General features: G+C 42.8%; 1 protein-coding gene across 1 annotated transcript in view; it reads left to right on the top strand.

The window, feature by feature from the left end:
- The window catches only part of ADCY2 (adenylate cyclase 2), a gene marked incomplete at both ends in the record, with an annotated part of 1,451,075 nt that overhangs the window by 94,506 nt on the left and 1,344,268 nt on the right, over window positions 1–12,301 (top strand). The window lies entirely within an intron of this gene.

Raw genomic sequence — 12,301 nt, 5'->3', positions numbered from 1 at the left:
AAATGAGGGGAAAGGAGGTCCAGAAAGCACTTATAGTATCTGAGGGAGTAGCCGTCGGGACCCGGGGCCTTCCCAGGCTGGGTCGCCTTCACCGCCATCAAGAGCTCATCTGAACGCAGAGGTTCGTCTAACTTCTCAATTTCCTCCGCTGGGAGGGAGGGGAGGCCTGAGGCAGAAATGTAGGATCGGATCGCTTCCAGCCGCCCCGGCCCGGAAGGCACCGCCGGGCCTGGGGACAGGTTGTAGAGAGTATTGTAGTACTGGCGGAAGGCTTCCGCGATGTCCGCCGTGGAGTGTACCCTGCGACCCCCAGAGGAGGAAATCTCAGAGACAAAGGTGCGGGCTCTCTGCGCATGAAGTGCGCGCGCCAGCAACTTCCCGCATTTGTCACCATGTTCGTAAAAGGTCCGCCGACACTTGGCCAGCGCTGCCTTTGCTCGAACGAGGACCAAGGATTTAAGCTGGTCTCGGAGAGCGGTAAGTTCCTGAAGAGTAGCCTGAGCCTGAGATCGCTTGTGGACCAGCTCGAGTTTGCTAATGTTAGAAAGGAGGTCACACATCTGCTGCGTACGCTCCTTCTTGCGACGCGAGCCTATCTTAATGAGAACACCTCGCAGGTAGCTCTTATGAGCCTCCCACACCATCAGGGGAGGTCTATCGGCTGTGACATTGGAGGCAAAGTAACTCCGAAGCTCAGATCCTAGCTCCTCCAGGACGGTAGCGTCCTGGAGGAGACTATCATTGAGCCGCCACTGCCATTGCGGGCGATCTGGTAAGCTGAGCTCCAGATCCAAAAGGATCGGGGCATGGTCGGAGATTGTAATAGATCCGATGGACGCATCAACGACGCGATGCAGCATGGCCTGAGGCAGTAAGAAATAGTCAATTCGAGAATAGGAAGCATGGGGAGGGGAGTAGAAGGTGTAGTCCCTCTCCCCTGGGTGGAGGATGCGCCAGGGATCAACCATCCTGAATGCCTGGAACTGTTTCCAGGTGTTTGGAATTTTAACCTGGTTGCATTACTTCCTTCATCATGAGAGAGAGAGTCTCTGTGTAAGTGATTCAACATCTCTGGCTTCAACTGAGATGGGAGATAGGCCTATTGGAGGAAACGGGTCAGGAGGGAGGCGCGCCGTCATTGCGTCACTCGAGGTCCGTGCTGCAGCCGGACCCGAGGCGAATAGAGATCCTCAGCCTGTCAATTTAAAGATTTTCTGCTCGTTAATGCTCAACCAACTGTAAGTGCAATATTGTCTACAAATAAAACCGTATTTAAAGGTAATGCACTATTAGTCCCATTTATGCTTTACATGTGCACTGGAACATCGTGGGAAGCATATATACTCACCTAAGAGTTTAAGAGGCTACCGTGGTTTGTGCAGAGGGAAGAAAGTGTGAGCCATCCATCCATCTTCAGCATTAAGGGATAATCCTAATGCCCCCAGTGCCATCCAACATTTTAGAGGCTGTTTTGTCTCTTTAATCTGGTAAGAGGCTTGCATTAATTTTATCACCTGTGTGACCGTGCACATGTGGTAGGTGGAAATAGGATATAGGCATCACTTTCACAGGAATTGCTACAATCAGGCACTTACCTTCTTTCCGCCGGGTAAGGAGGTATTTCACCAGGTGGAGGGAATATCACAATCACCAAAAAGATTTATTATTTGGACTCTTCACTTTTTTACTTTTTTCATTTTTTATCACTTCGTAAAAACTGGACTTTAGTTCACATGTATCATTTGTTTCATTCACATCAAGGTTGAATTGTTTGGGACTTTTGTTCAATATTTCACCTTATTTGGATATCACTGTGGTATACACTGTAACTATACCTACATGTTAATTGTGTTCTACATAATATATTGTTTAATATATTTCTTAATTTTGAAAAGCGCGCCATCACTTTTAAACATCTCTGTATTTGTAGTTTTTAGAGAAAAAAAACGAAACAATAAGCATGGCAACTTTATTGATGTGAAAAAAAGGCTTTAAAACCTAACCACTTTATCTCTCACAACAGAACATTTTTTACAATTCCAGTTTGGGCCTATTTATTCAGTGTACCTGAATAACAAATAATTAATTGTAACATAACAAACAAATACATACTGTATATTTTTAGTTTGAGGTTAAAGAATGCTTTTTCACTGCAATACTGTCTTGCAAAAATAATTTTTTTTTTTATTTTTATTTTGTAAAATCTAAACAAATATTTTTCAATGAAACAAATTTGCTTTTTTCCAGTGTTAGTTTTTAAACAAGTACCACTACTGTACATAAAAGTTGTGCATTTTATTCTATAGGTTGTCTGTCACTTTTATAATAGACTAAATTAAGATTTCTGGTACAAAGAATAATAAAGTTATTTTGCAAATTTAAGGCCTTTTTTCAATTATGCACTTTTTTACAGTATATGTGACAAACAATAAAATAATAAACAAAACAAACGAAAATTATAAATTGTTTAATTAGGAATACACTATTTTTTCCCTTTTGTGGTGCATTAATGGGTGTTATGTTGCATGTTAAAGTTTTGTTGTGTTGTATCAGGGCAACCCATTAAAAATATTAACCACTTAACGACCAGCCACGTAGATCTACGTCGGCTGACTTTGAGTGGTTATACCGGGATGATGCCTCTAGCTAGAGGCATCATCCCGGTACCGTTGTTTGAAGCCGGCGGTCGGCTTTCCGTCGGTAACGATCGATGCGGCTCGGGAGCCGCTCGATCGTTACCTGGGGGGCGGGAGGGGACGTCCCCCCCCCTCCCGCCGCCTTCCGCGGCTTTGCTCGGGGCTCCCGTCCCACCGGGAGCCCCGAGCACCCAGCCGGCACGTCCGCCGGCTGGATGGAGTCCCGATGAATGCCGGAAACGGCATCGATCGGGTCTCCGATGACATAACCCGGAGGCGGCGTCCATGACGTCACATCCGGGTTACTGTGCCGCAAAAGGCGGCAGATTTAAAAAACGGCTGTATGCAAAAATGCCGTTTTTGGCGTTTTGCATACAGGGAAGTGTAGTGGAGGGGTCTAGGGTCTTTTAGACCCTCGATCCCTCCATAAAGTGTACCTGTCACACATATTGCTGTCACAAGGGATGTTTACATTGCTTGTGACAGCAATAAAAGTGATCAGATTTTTTTTTTTAAAAAAACCTGTAATAAAGTTAAAAAAAAAGAAAAAATAAATAGGAAAAAAAAAAAAAAAAAATTTAGCCGCCCCCGTCACCGTTAGCTCGCGCACAAAAAAAAACGTATATGCAAGTCGAGCCGCAAATGAAATCGCTGTTCAAACCACACATGTGAGGTATCCCTGCGATCGCCAGAGCGTGGGCAATAATTAAAAAAAAGAGCTACACTCTAACTCTAAACTGGTAACCGTTAAATAAATTTAAAGCGTCGCAGATTGAGATCTCTATTGACCGTAGTTTGTCGCCATCCCACGGGGGGGCGCAATTTTAAACCGTAACATGTTTGGTATCTATTTACTCAGCGTGACATGTTCTTTCACAATATACAAAAAAAATGGGCTAACTTTACTGTTTAGTATTTTTTAAAATGAGTGAAATGTGATTTTTCAAATTTTTTCCAAAAAAATTGCTTTTTAAAGACCGCTGCGCAAATACAGCGTGACAAAAAATTTTGCAATGACCGACATTTTATTCTCCAGAGTCTTTGCTAAAAAAATATATATAATGTTTGGGGGTTCTAAGTAGTTTTCTAGGAAAAAATACTGGTTTTAACTTGTGAACAAAAAGTGTCCGAAATAGGGCTGGGGGTAAAGTGGTTAAATATCACAAAAATCAGATGTGACCTAATTTTTGGAGCACATCCCTCTACCTTGCATTGTGGTGTGCTGCATCACAGGTGACGTTGTCTTAGTATGTTGAGTTGCCATTCAAAATATTTGCCATTGGCATCCATTGTGTAACATGCATATTACCATAAAACAATAGTGTACATGGGCCCTAAAGAATTTGGATTTTGGAATGTTCCCACCATAAAATGTATGAAAATTCACTTTAGTTATCAAATCATGTGAAAGAAAATCCCTGTTTACTTATTTCAACTGCACATAATTGGATAATGGATGTGAATGTTCAGACAGCTTGTTATGTTAACATTCTCAAATCCTTTAGTAAATCAGCCTGATTGCATCAACATAATGTTACATCATATTTCTCAATGATGCTTGCTGACCCATACAAATACTCTCTGCAAATGTAATTTTGAACAGGTCTGCTTTTGGGAAGTGACAAACAGGTTATGTTGAGATCTTTTTTTGCTTCTTTAGCTACTAGCTGGTAGAGATGTCCCAAACTATTAGTTGGCGAACAGTTCCCGGCGAACATCGCTTTTTCGCGTTCGCCTCGGCGGGCGAACATATGCGATGTTCGGTCCGCCCCTATACATCATAATTGAGCAAACTTTGACCCTGTACCTCACAGTCAGCAGACACATTCCAGCCAATCAGCATACCCTCCCTCCCAGATCCTCCCACATCCTATAAAAAAGCAAGGACAGCATCCATCTTAGATTCATTCTGAAGCTGCAGAGTTAGTTAGAGCAGGGAGAGTGCTGCTGCTGCTGACTTAATAGGGAAATCATTAGCTAGGCCAGTGTTCTGTGTCCACTCCTGCTGTAAGGACAACATCCTGACAGCACCCCAAAAAGCCCTTTTTAGGGCTGGTATATCAGTTTGCTTGTATTTATTTATATATATATATATATATATATATATATATATATATATATATATATATACACAGACTGTACTGTGTGCACACCACTCATATCGGGTGGCGCAGTACCTTGCAGATAAAAAAGTCATTTAATTTTTACCATTTAATATAATTGAAGTTGCCTGCCAGTGTGTGTCAGGCCCACTGACTGAACTGTATCAGCAAAAAAATGGAAAAAATGGAGCATATACCCAAAGGCCACAGTAAAAGGGGACCACTAATCAAGAGGTGGTGGAACCCAAGTTCACAAAAGGTGGCCGTTGACAAAAAAATGACTGTAAAAACAGAGGGATGGAGGGAAAAGATATCCCCCCAGGAGGAAAGTCAACTAAGGACACCGTTTGTGCAATCAAATAGTAATAAACTTTATTAGGCACATATGCCAGTGTAAATTAACAAAATCAGTGTAAATGGGTGTGACACAGCGTGAATAAAAACAGATAAAAACATAATAACATCCAATATAGGAACATCAACCCGGGTTGAATGGAGGCTAAATCTATTAATTTTGATGAAAAAATTGAATGTCAATCTGCAAAAACACAGATGTTAAATCACTGATGTCAAGCAGTCCCAACGCCAAGATCCAATCACAGCTGTACTGAAATATGAGGTTCAACAGAATTTCAGTTCCACATGTATAAATTCACCATCTAGGGCGAGTAAAAAGAGCTGGTAAATACTCCTATGTAGAAAACATGGGATCAAGTGGAGCCAGCTGGTTAGTGAGTTGGTAACAGGCAGATAGGATAAATTGAAGCAGCCAAAGTTCCCAGATGAACCAAGCACTGTATAAGTAGCAGATTCACTCAGACAACATTGATAGAGAAACTGTAAGCAGTGAGAAAGATGGTTACCATCCTGGGACATGAGCCAAGGAAGTCTTCCCGGGGAATGTTGACCCAAATGACCTGCTGGCGGTGCACTCCAGCATAAGCGTTCTCCTAGTGTAGCTCCCCTCTACACGCTTCCCTATCGCGGGAACAGGCACGCCGATTGTGGCCCGACGTCACGCCGGACGTTGGGGGCGGGAGAATGGGTGAGTTCCAGCCGTACGGTGCCCGATGGTCACGGTGGTCACAGTTCCTATTGGATGCAAGCTGTTTCACTGGTGCCAAGCCAGTTTCCTCAGAGCTGACGGTGGATGAATATAGGCAGATATTTATAGGGGCCAGTTAATTGCTTTCAGATGTGCTTATAATCAAAATAGAGGCAGAATGCAGTACGCAATTTCGGCCACAAGATGTCCTCACTCAAATATGAGGAAAGGGCGAACTTATGCAATGTTCGGTTCGCCCCCTATACATCATCATTGAGCAAACTTTGACCCTGTACCTCACAGTCAGCAGACACATTCCAGCCAATCAGCATACCCTCCCTCCCAGATCCTCCCACATCCTATAAAAAAGCAAGGACAGCATCCATCTTAGATTCATTCTGAAGCTGCAGAGTTAGTTAGAGTAGGGAGAGTGCTGCTGCTGCTGCTGACTTAATAGGGAAATCATTAGCTAGGCCAGTGTTCTGTGTCCACTCCTGCTGTAAGGACAGCATCCTGACAGCACCCCAAAAAGCCCTTTTTAGGGCTGGTATATCAGTCTGCTTTTATTTATTTTTATATATATATATATATATATATATATATATATATATACAGACTGTACTGTGTGCACACCACTCATATCGGGTGGCACAGTACCTTGCAGATAAAAAAGTCATTTAATTTTTACCCTTTAATATAATTGCAGTTGCCTGCCAGTGTGTGTCAGGCCCACTGACTGAACTGTGCCCACTGCCAGTGCCCACCACTCATATAGGGTGGCACAGCACCTTGCAGATAAAAAATTCATTTAATTTTTCCTCTGTAAAATAATTGCAGTTGCCTGCCAGTGAGTGTCAGGTACACAGACTGTACTGTGCCCACTGCCCACCACTCATATAGGGTGGCACAGCACCCCACAGATAAAACATTCATTTAATTTTTCCTCTGTAATATAATTGCAGTTGCCTGCCAGTGAGTGTCAGGTCCACAGACTGTACTGTGCCCACTGCCCACCACTCATATAGGGTGGCACAGCACCTTGCAGATAAAAAATGTATTTAATTTTTCCTATAATAAAAAATAAAATTCATCCAGAAAAAACAGGAACTGGCTTTTTCATTCGAATTTCAGTAGCGCAGGGGTGGTGATAACCTCTTACCAAATAAATAGGATGATAACATATACCAAAATATTTTAATCAGATGTGATAAATATAAGCATAAAATCATAAATACATAAAAGCATGAAATCACATCAATAGGAGTCCATAAAGTCCATAGGTATAAAGTGCATAGAGCAATGAAAGTGCAAACATGAAGGATCACAGGTGCGACTTATGGGGACCACCCTTGCTTGCCACCACCACATAGTGCCAGGAGAAGTATCTGAAATTCAAACTCACTATAAATTTACCAGGAATTCTTCCAGAGGAGTCTTTGCAGCACAAATCAGAGATCTGGAGGAAACCTGATTTTACTATATGCTGTTGTTGGCTAGTCCATGAGAGTGGTTAGGAATAGGCATCTGGTGAGTCTGAATTTCAGATACTTCTCCCAGCACTGTGTGGTGGTGGCAAGCAAGGGGGGTCCCCATAAGTTGCACCTGTGATCCGTCATGTTTGCACTTTCATTGCTCTATGCACTTTATACCTATGGACTTTATGGACTCCTATTGATGTGATTTAATGCTTTTATGTATTTATGATTTTATGCTTATATTTATCACATCTGATTCATATATTTTGGTATATGTTATCCTATTTATTTGGTAAGAGGTTATCACCATCCCTGCGCTACTGAAATTCGAATAAAAAAGCCAGTTCCTGTTTTTTCTGGATGAATTTTATTTTTTATTATATTTACTCATTTAAGTAGCAGCAATTTGTGTTATTTGTGTTATTCTGTCAGGTTTGTGTTACCCGTATTTCCTAAAGCGCAGTGGATTACAACATCGTCTATTAATTTAGTACAAGTAGTGATATTTATATATTTAATTGTTCCTCTGTAATATAATTGCAGTTGCCTGCCAGTGAGTGTCAGGCCCATAGACTGCACTGTGCCCACTGCCCACCACTCATATAGGGTGGCAGAGTACCTTGCAGATAAAAAATTTATTTAATTTTACCTCTGTAATATAATTGCAGTTGCCTGCCAGTGAGTGTCAGGTCCACAGACCGTACTGTGCCCACTGCCCACCACTCATATAGGGTGGCACAGCACCTTGCACATAAAAAAGTAATTTAATTTTTCCTCTGTGATATAATTGCAGTTGCCTGCCAGTGAGTGTCAGGCCCACAGACTGTACTGTGCTCACTGCAAATGGACTGTTTGCGGTGCGTTAAACGGGGTGTTTGGTTTGTCAGAGTTTGGTCTGTCACTGTGAAGCGGCGTAACCCTTACACTACCTGATCAATACAACATCATACCTGATCGTATTCACACACTGGATGTTTTAAAGCACGTTATTCAAAACAATTTAGGAATGTTAGGTGATTTATGCCCTTTATGGATTAAAACCCAACTCTGCGTCAACTATGTAATTTTCCATGGGAGTTTTGCCATGGATCCCCTTCCGGCATGCCGCAGTCCAGGTGTTAGTCCCCTTGAAACAACTTTTCCATCACTATTGTGGCCAGAAAGAGTCCCTGTGGGTTTTAAAATTTGCCTGCCTATTGAAGTCTATGGCGGTTCGCCCGGTTCCCCCGTTCGCGAACATTTGCGGAAGTTCGCGTTCGCTATTCGCGAACATAAAATTTTATGTTCGCAACATCTCTAGTCCTAAAGTGGTTAATATAAGTGGGTACTAATATTTATAGGTAAAGTTGATCCAAGGAATATCTGCTTGCCTCCCGGGGGATCAGGAAGGAACGTTTTTCTGCGGGTGTAGGATTGTGTATATGGGATTGTATGGTTGGGTTTTCATTACTGTTTTTTTTATTGGTTGAGCCAGATGGACTTGTGTCTTTTTTTCAATCTAACTAACTATGTAACTATATATATATATATATTGTGGGGACTTAGCTCGGTGGCGGGTATGGATGACCCCTTTGGGGGGGTTCGTTACACAGGGAGATAGCCGAGAAGTGGTTGCAAACAACAGTTTGGTTAAATCCTTGCCACTGTGGGCGGCTACCTTCTCACATACAGGAACCTACCTACGGAGTCTGTCTCCAACCTACTGTTGGGCAAACTTTGCTGATCCTACAGCAGACACTCAATAGTCCATGTTTTTCTTCACACAACAAATGTCCATTGATCATGTCCCTTTTCCTCTTCACATTGAACATGTCCCTTTGCTTGTCTCTTCACATAGCAAGCAGTTCATTTATTTCTTCCACATAGAAATAGTTCATTTTCTCACCTTGAGAAGTCTTCACCCTTTTTACCCTCCTCAGCGCACATCGCTCCAGGAGGTCTTCTCCCATGCTCACACAGCGTCGGGAGGCACACATCTGACTGTCCTCCTCTCCCCAGCTTCACACAGCGTCAGGAGGCAGCAATCCTTCTCCCAGGCTTCACACAGTGTCGGGAGGTACACATCTGACTGTCCTCCTCTCCCCAGCTCACACAGCGTCAGGAGGCAGCAATCCTTCTCCCAGGCTTCACACAGCGTCGGAAGGCACACATTTGACTGTCCTCCTCTCCCCAGCTCACACAGCGTCAGGAGGCAGCAATCAATAGACTTCCTTTGGACAAATTATAGAGGCCTTAACTTCCTCATTCCGAACAGCTGAAGTCTGTTCACCGTCCTTAGACAGTTCTGGCTACCTTTGCAGCCGACACCCTATAGTAATTGGTGAATTTTCTAAACCAGGTGGAAATGTATCTCCTGTCTGTGACTACATCCACAGATTTACCTGACTTCCTGTCACTATATATATATATATATATATATATATATATATTGATCTTGCACTGGACTGATTGATTATATATAATTTTTAATTATTTATTTGCTTTGTTGCACATATTATTTGTTTACATATTTGTATATTTGCACAAATTTATACACTGATATTATGTGTTCATAATTAGTTATAGCTGTGGGTTATGCACTAGTTTTAATATATTTGAAGATTTTTGAATAATTGACTTTATTAATAGGTAGCACTTTACCAGTTTTTGGTTTATTGAATGATGAAATAATGTTGAATTGCAGGGCTAATACCTTGGGTCTACCTTTGTGATTTTTTTTTTTTTAGTTTTAAACATAAAAAAATCTGCATATAATATTTTACAGGCACACAGTTACTCTCAAGAAGCGCTTGGAAAAATCAATAAGTCCACTGATGTTGGCATAGGCATAAAAAAACTATTTATTGATAAGTTCCAGGATGGTATAAACCAATGAAAAATGACATCTCATGTACATTACCACAAAAGCCCACCTGGCTGACCCCCGAAATAAACATCAAATGCCCAGATCAATAGATGAAGCCAGTTGGGGATCAATCCTGCGGCTGGTGTATGGCACGTCAATGGCGTGTGTTGAAGAGGAAGGGGGAAGAAAATTGCCGGTAACCACAAAGCAGAATAGGAGACTGGCCACTGCTTCAGTACCTGCTGCTGACTAGGAGGGGTAGTACCATCAGACCAAATGGCCAGGGGAACCGTGGTAGCCTGTTGCCCTCACCGTCTCAACAGTGGGTGGGAGGAGAGGAATAGAATGACATGACTTGATAAGGTTCTTTGTAGTGAAACGCATTGTCATGGTAACCACCTTCTAGTCCCTGTTGCCCGCTATGGTGATCCTGTACCATAAACAAGCCCGTAGCCAGTAGTGCTAAACCTAAGACCACTGCTGCTGGCTTAAACTACAGTATTGGCTCCTCCCGGGCCCGGGAGTGAGTTTTCACAGAGATTGGCAGTGGAGTGGTACATCCTTCCCCGCCAGGACCAGTGCTAGAGACGTCATCTCTAGGTGTCAGTGCCTGACGTTTTTTGACATCGCTGGAGGCATTCCATTCCATTCCTCTCCTTCCACCCACTATTGAGACGGTGAGGGTGACAGGCTACCGCGGCTCCTCTGACCATTCGGTCCGATGGTACTACGGCTCCTAGTCAACAGCAGGTATCGAAGCAGTGGCCATTCTCATTCCCTGCTTTGTGGTTACCGGCAATTTTCTTCCCCTTTCCTCTTCAACACACGCCATTGACGTGACATACACCACCCGCAGGATTGATCTCCAACTGGTTTCATCTATTGATCTGGGCATGTGATGTTTATTTTCGGGGTCAGCTAGGTGAGCTTTTGTGGTAGTGTACTTAACCACTTAAGCCCCGGAAGATTTTACCCCCTTCCTGACTAGGGGGTATTTTGCGATTCGGCACTGCGTGACTTTAACGGACAATTGCGTGGTCGTGCGACGCCGTACCTAAACGAATTTGACGTCCTTTTTTTTCCCACAAACAGAGCTTTCTTTTGGTGGTATTTGATCACCTGTGCGATTTTTTTGATCATGCGCTATAAACAAAAAAAGAGCGCCAATTTTGCAAAAATAACAATATTTTTCACATTTTTTTATATGAAATTCCCCCCCAAAAAAATGTAAAAATCGAAATTTTTTAACATTTTCAGCCAATTTGTTTTATGCTACATATGTTTGGTAAAAAAAAATCGCAAAAAGCGGATTTTGATTGGTTTGCGCAAAAGTTATCGCGTTTACTAACAAAGGGAAAGATTTTTGTCATTTTTGTTGTTTTTTTTTTTAACACGTAATGGCGGCGATCTGCAATTTTTTTTTTGTGGTACTGCGACATTGCGGCAGACAGATCGGACCTTTGACTGACATTTTTGACACTTTTGGGGTTACCAGTGACATTACTGAAGTAATCAGTGCTATACATATGCACTGTTACGGTAAAATTACACTGGCAGTGAAGGGGTTAACTTTATTTGAGAGGGAGGGGCTGTGTGTGTCCCTAGGGGCGTGATTCCAACTGTGATTGGCTGTGGCTTGAGCTGTAGGAACAATGATCAATGGTCCTACATAGTAGAACCGTGTGATCATTGTTTCTACACAGGGAAGAATGACAGGCGGCTTGTTTACACTAGCCGCCTGACTTTCTCCCTCTGCAGCGACGATCGCAGAGTGACCGGCGGACATCGGGTCCGCCGGTCACACGCGCGGGGGGGTTCGGGACCGGCGGACCCGATGTCCGCCGCTCCCCAGAGCCTCACAGGCTAGTGACGTTTTATATACGTCACTTTGCCTGTGAGGGGCTGACCGCCGCAGTATATCTACTTGCGGCGGTCGGCAAGTGGTTAATATATGTCATTCTTCTTTGGTTTTATACCATCCTGGAACATTTTATCAATAAATTGTTTTTTATGCCTATGCCAACATGAGCAGACTTTTTGATTTCCCCAAGCGATTTTTGGGAGTAACTGTGTGCCATTACCAGTACCCTTAATTCCCAGGATAACTCTCCTTTGCAGCTACTGGTTCAATTGTTTATTAATCTGTCACCAACTCTTCTTGGTGCCTAGTCATACTAGTTATATATTATTTTACTTTC

This window comes from Pelophylax lessonae (assembly GCF_965119305.1).
Source record: "Pelophylax lessonae genome assembly, chromosome: 5".
Taxonomy (NCBI): Eukaryota; Metazoa; Chordata; class Amphibia; order Anura; family Ranidae; genus Pelophylax; species Pelophylax lessonae.
The sequence above is the reverse complement of the archived record's forward strand: the minus strand, read 5'-3'. Positions and strand labels throughout refer to the sequence as shown.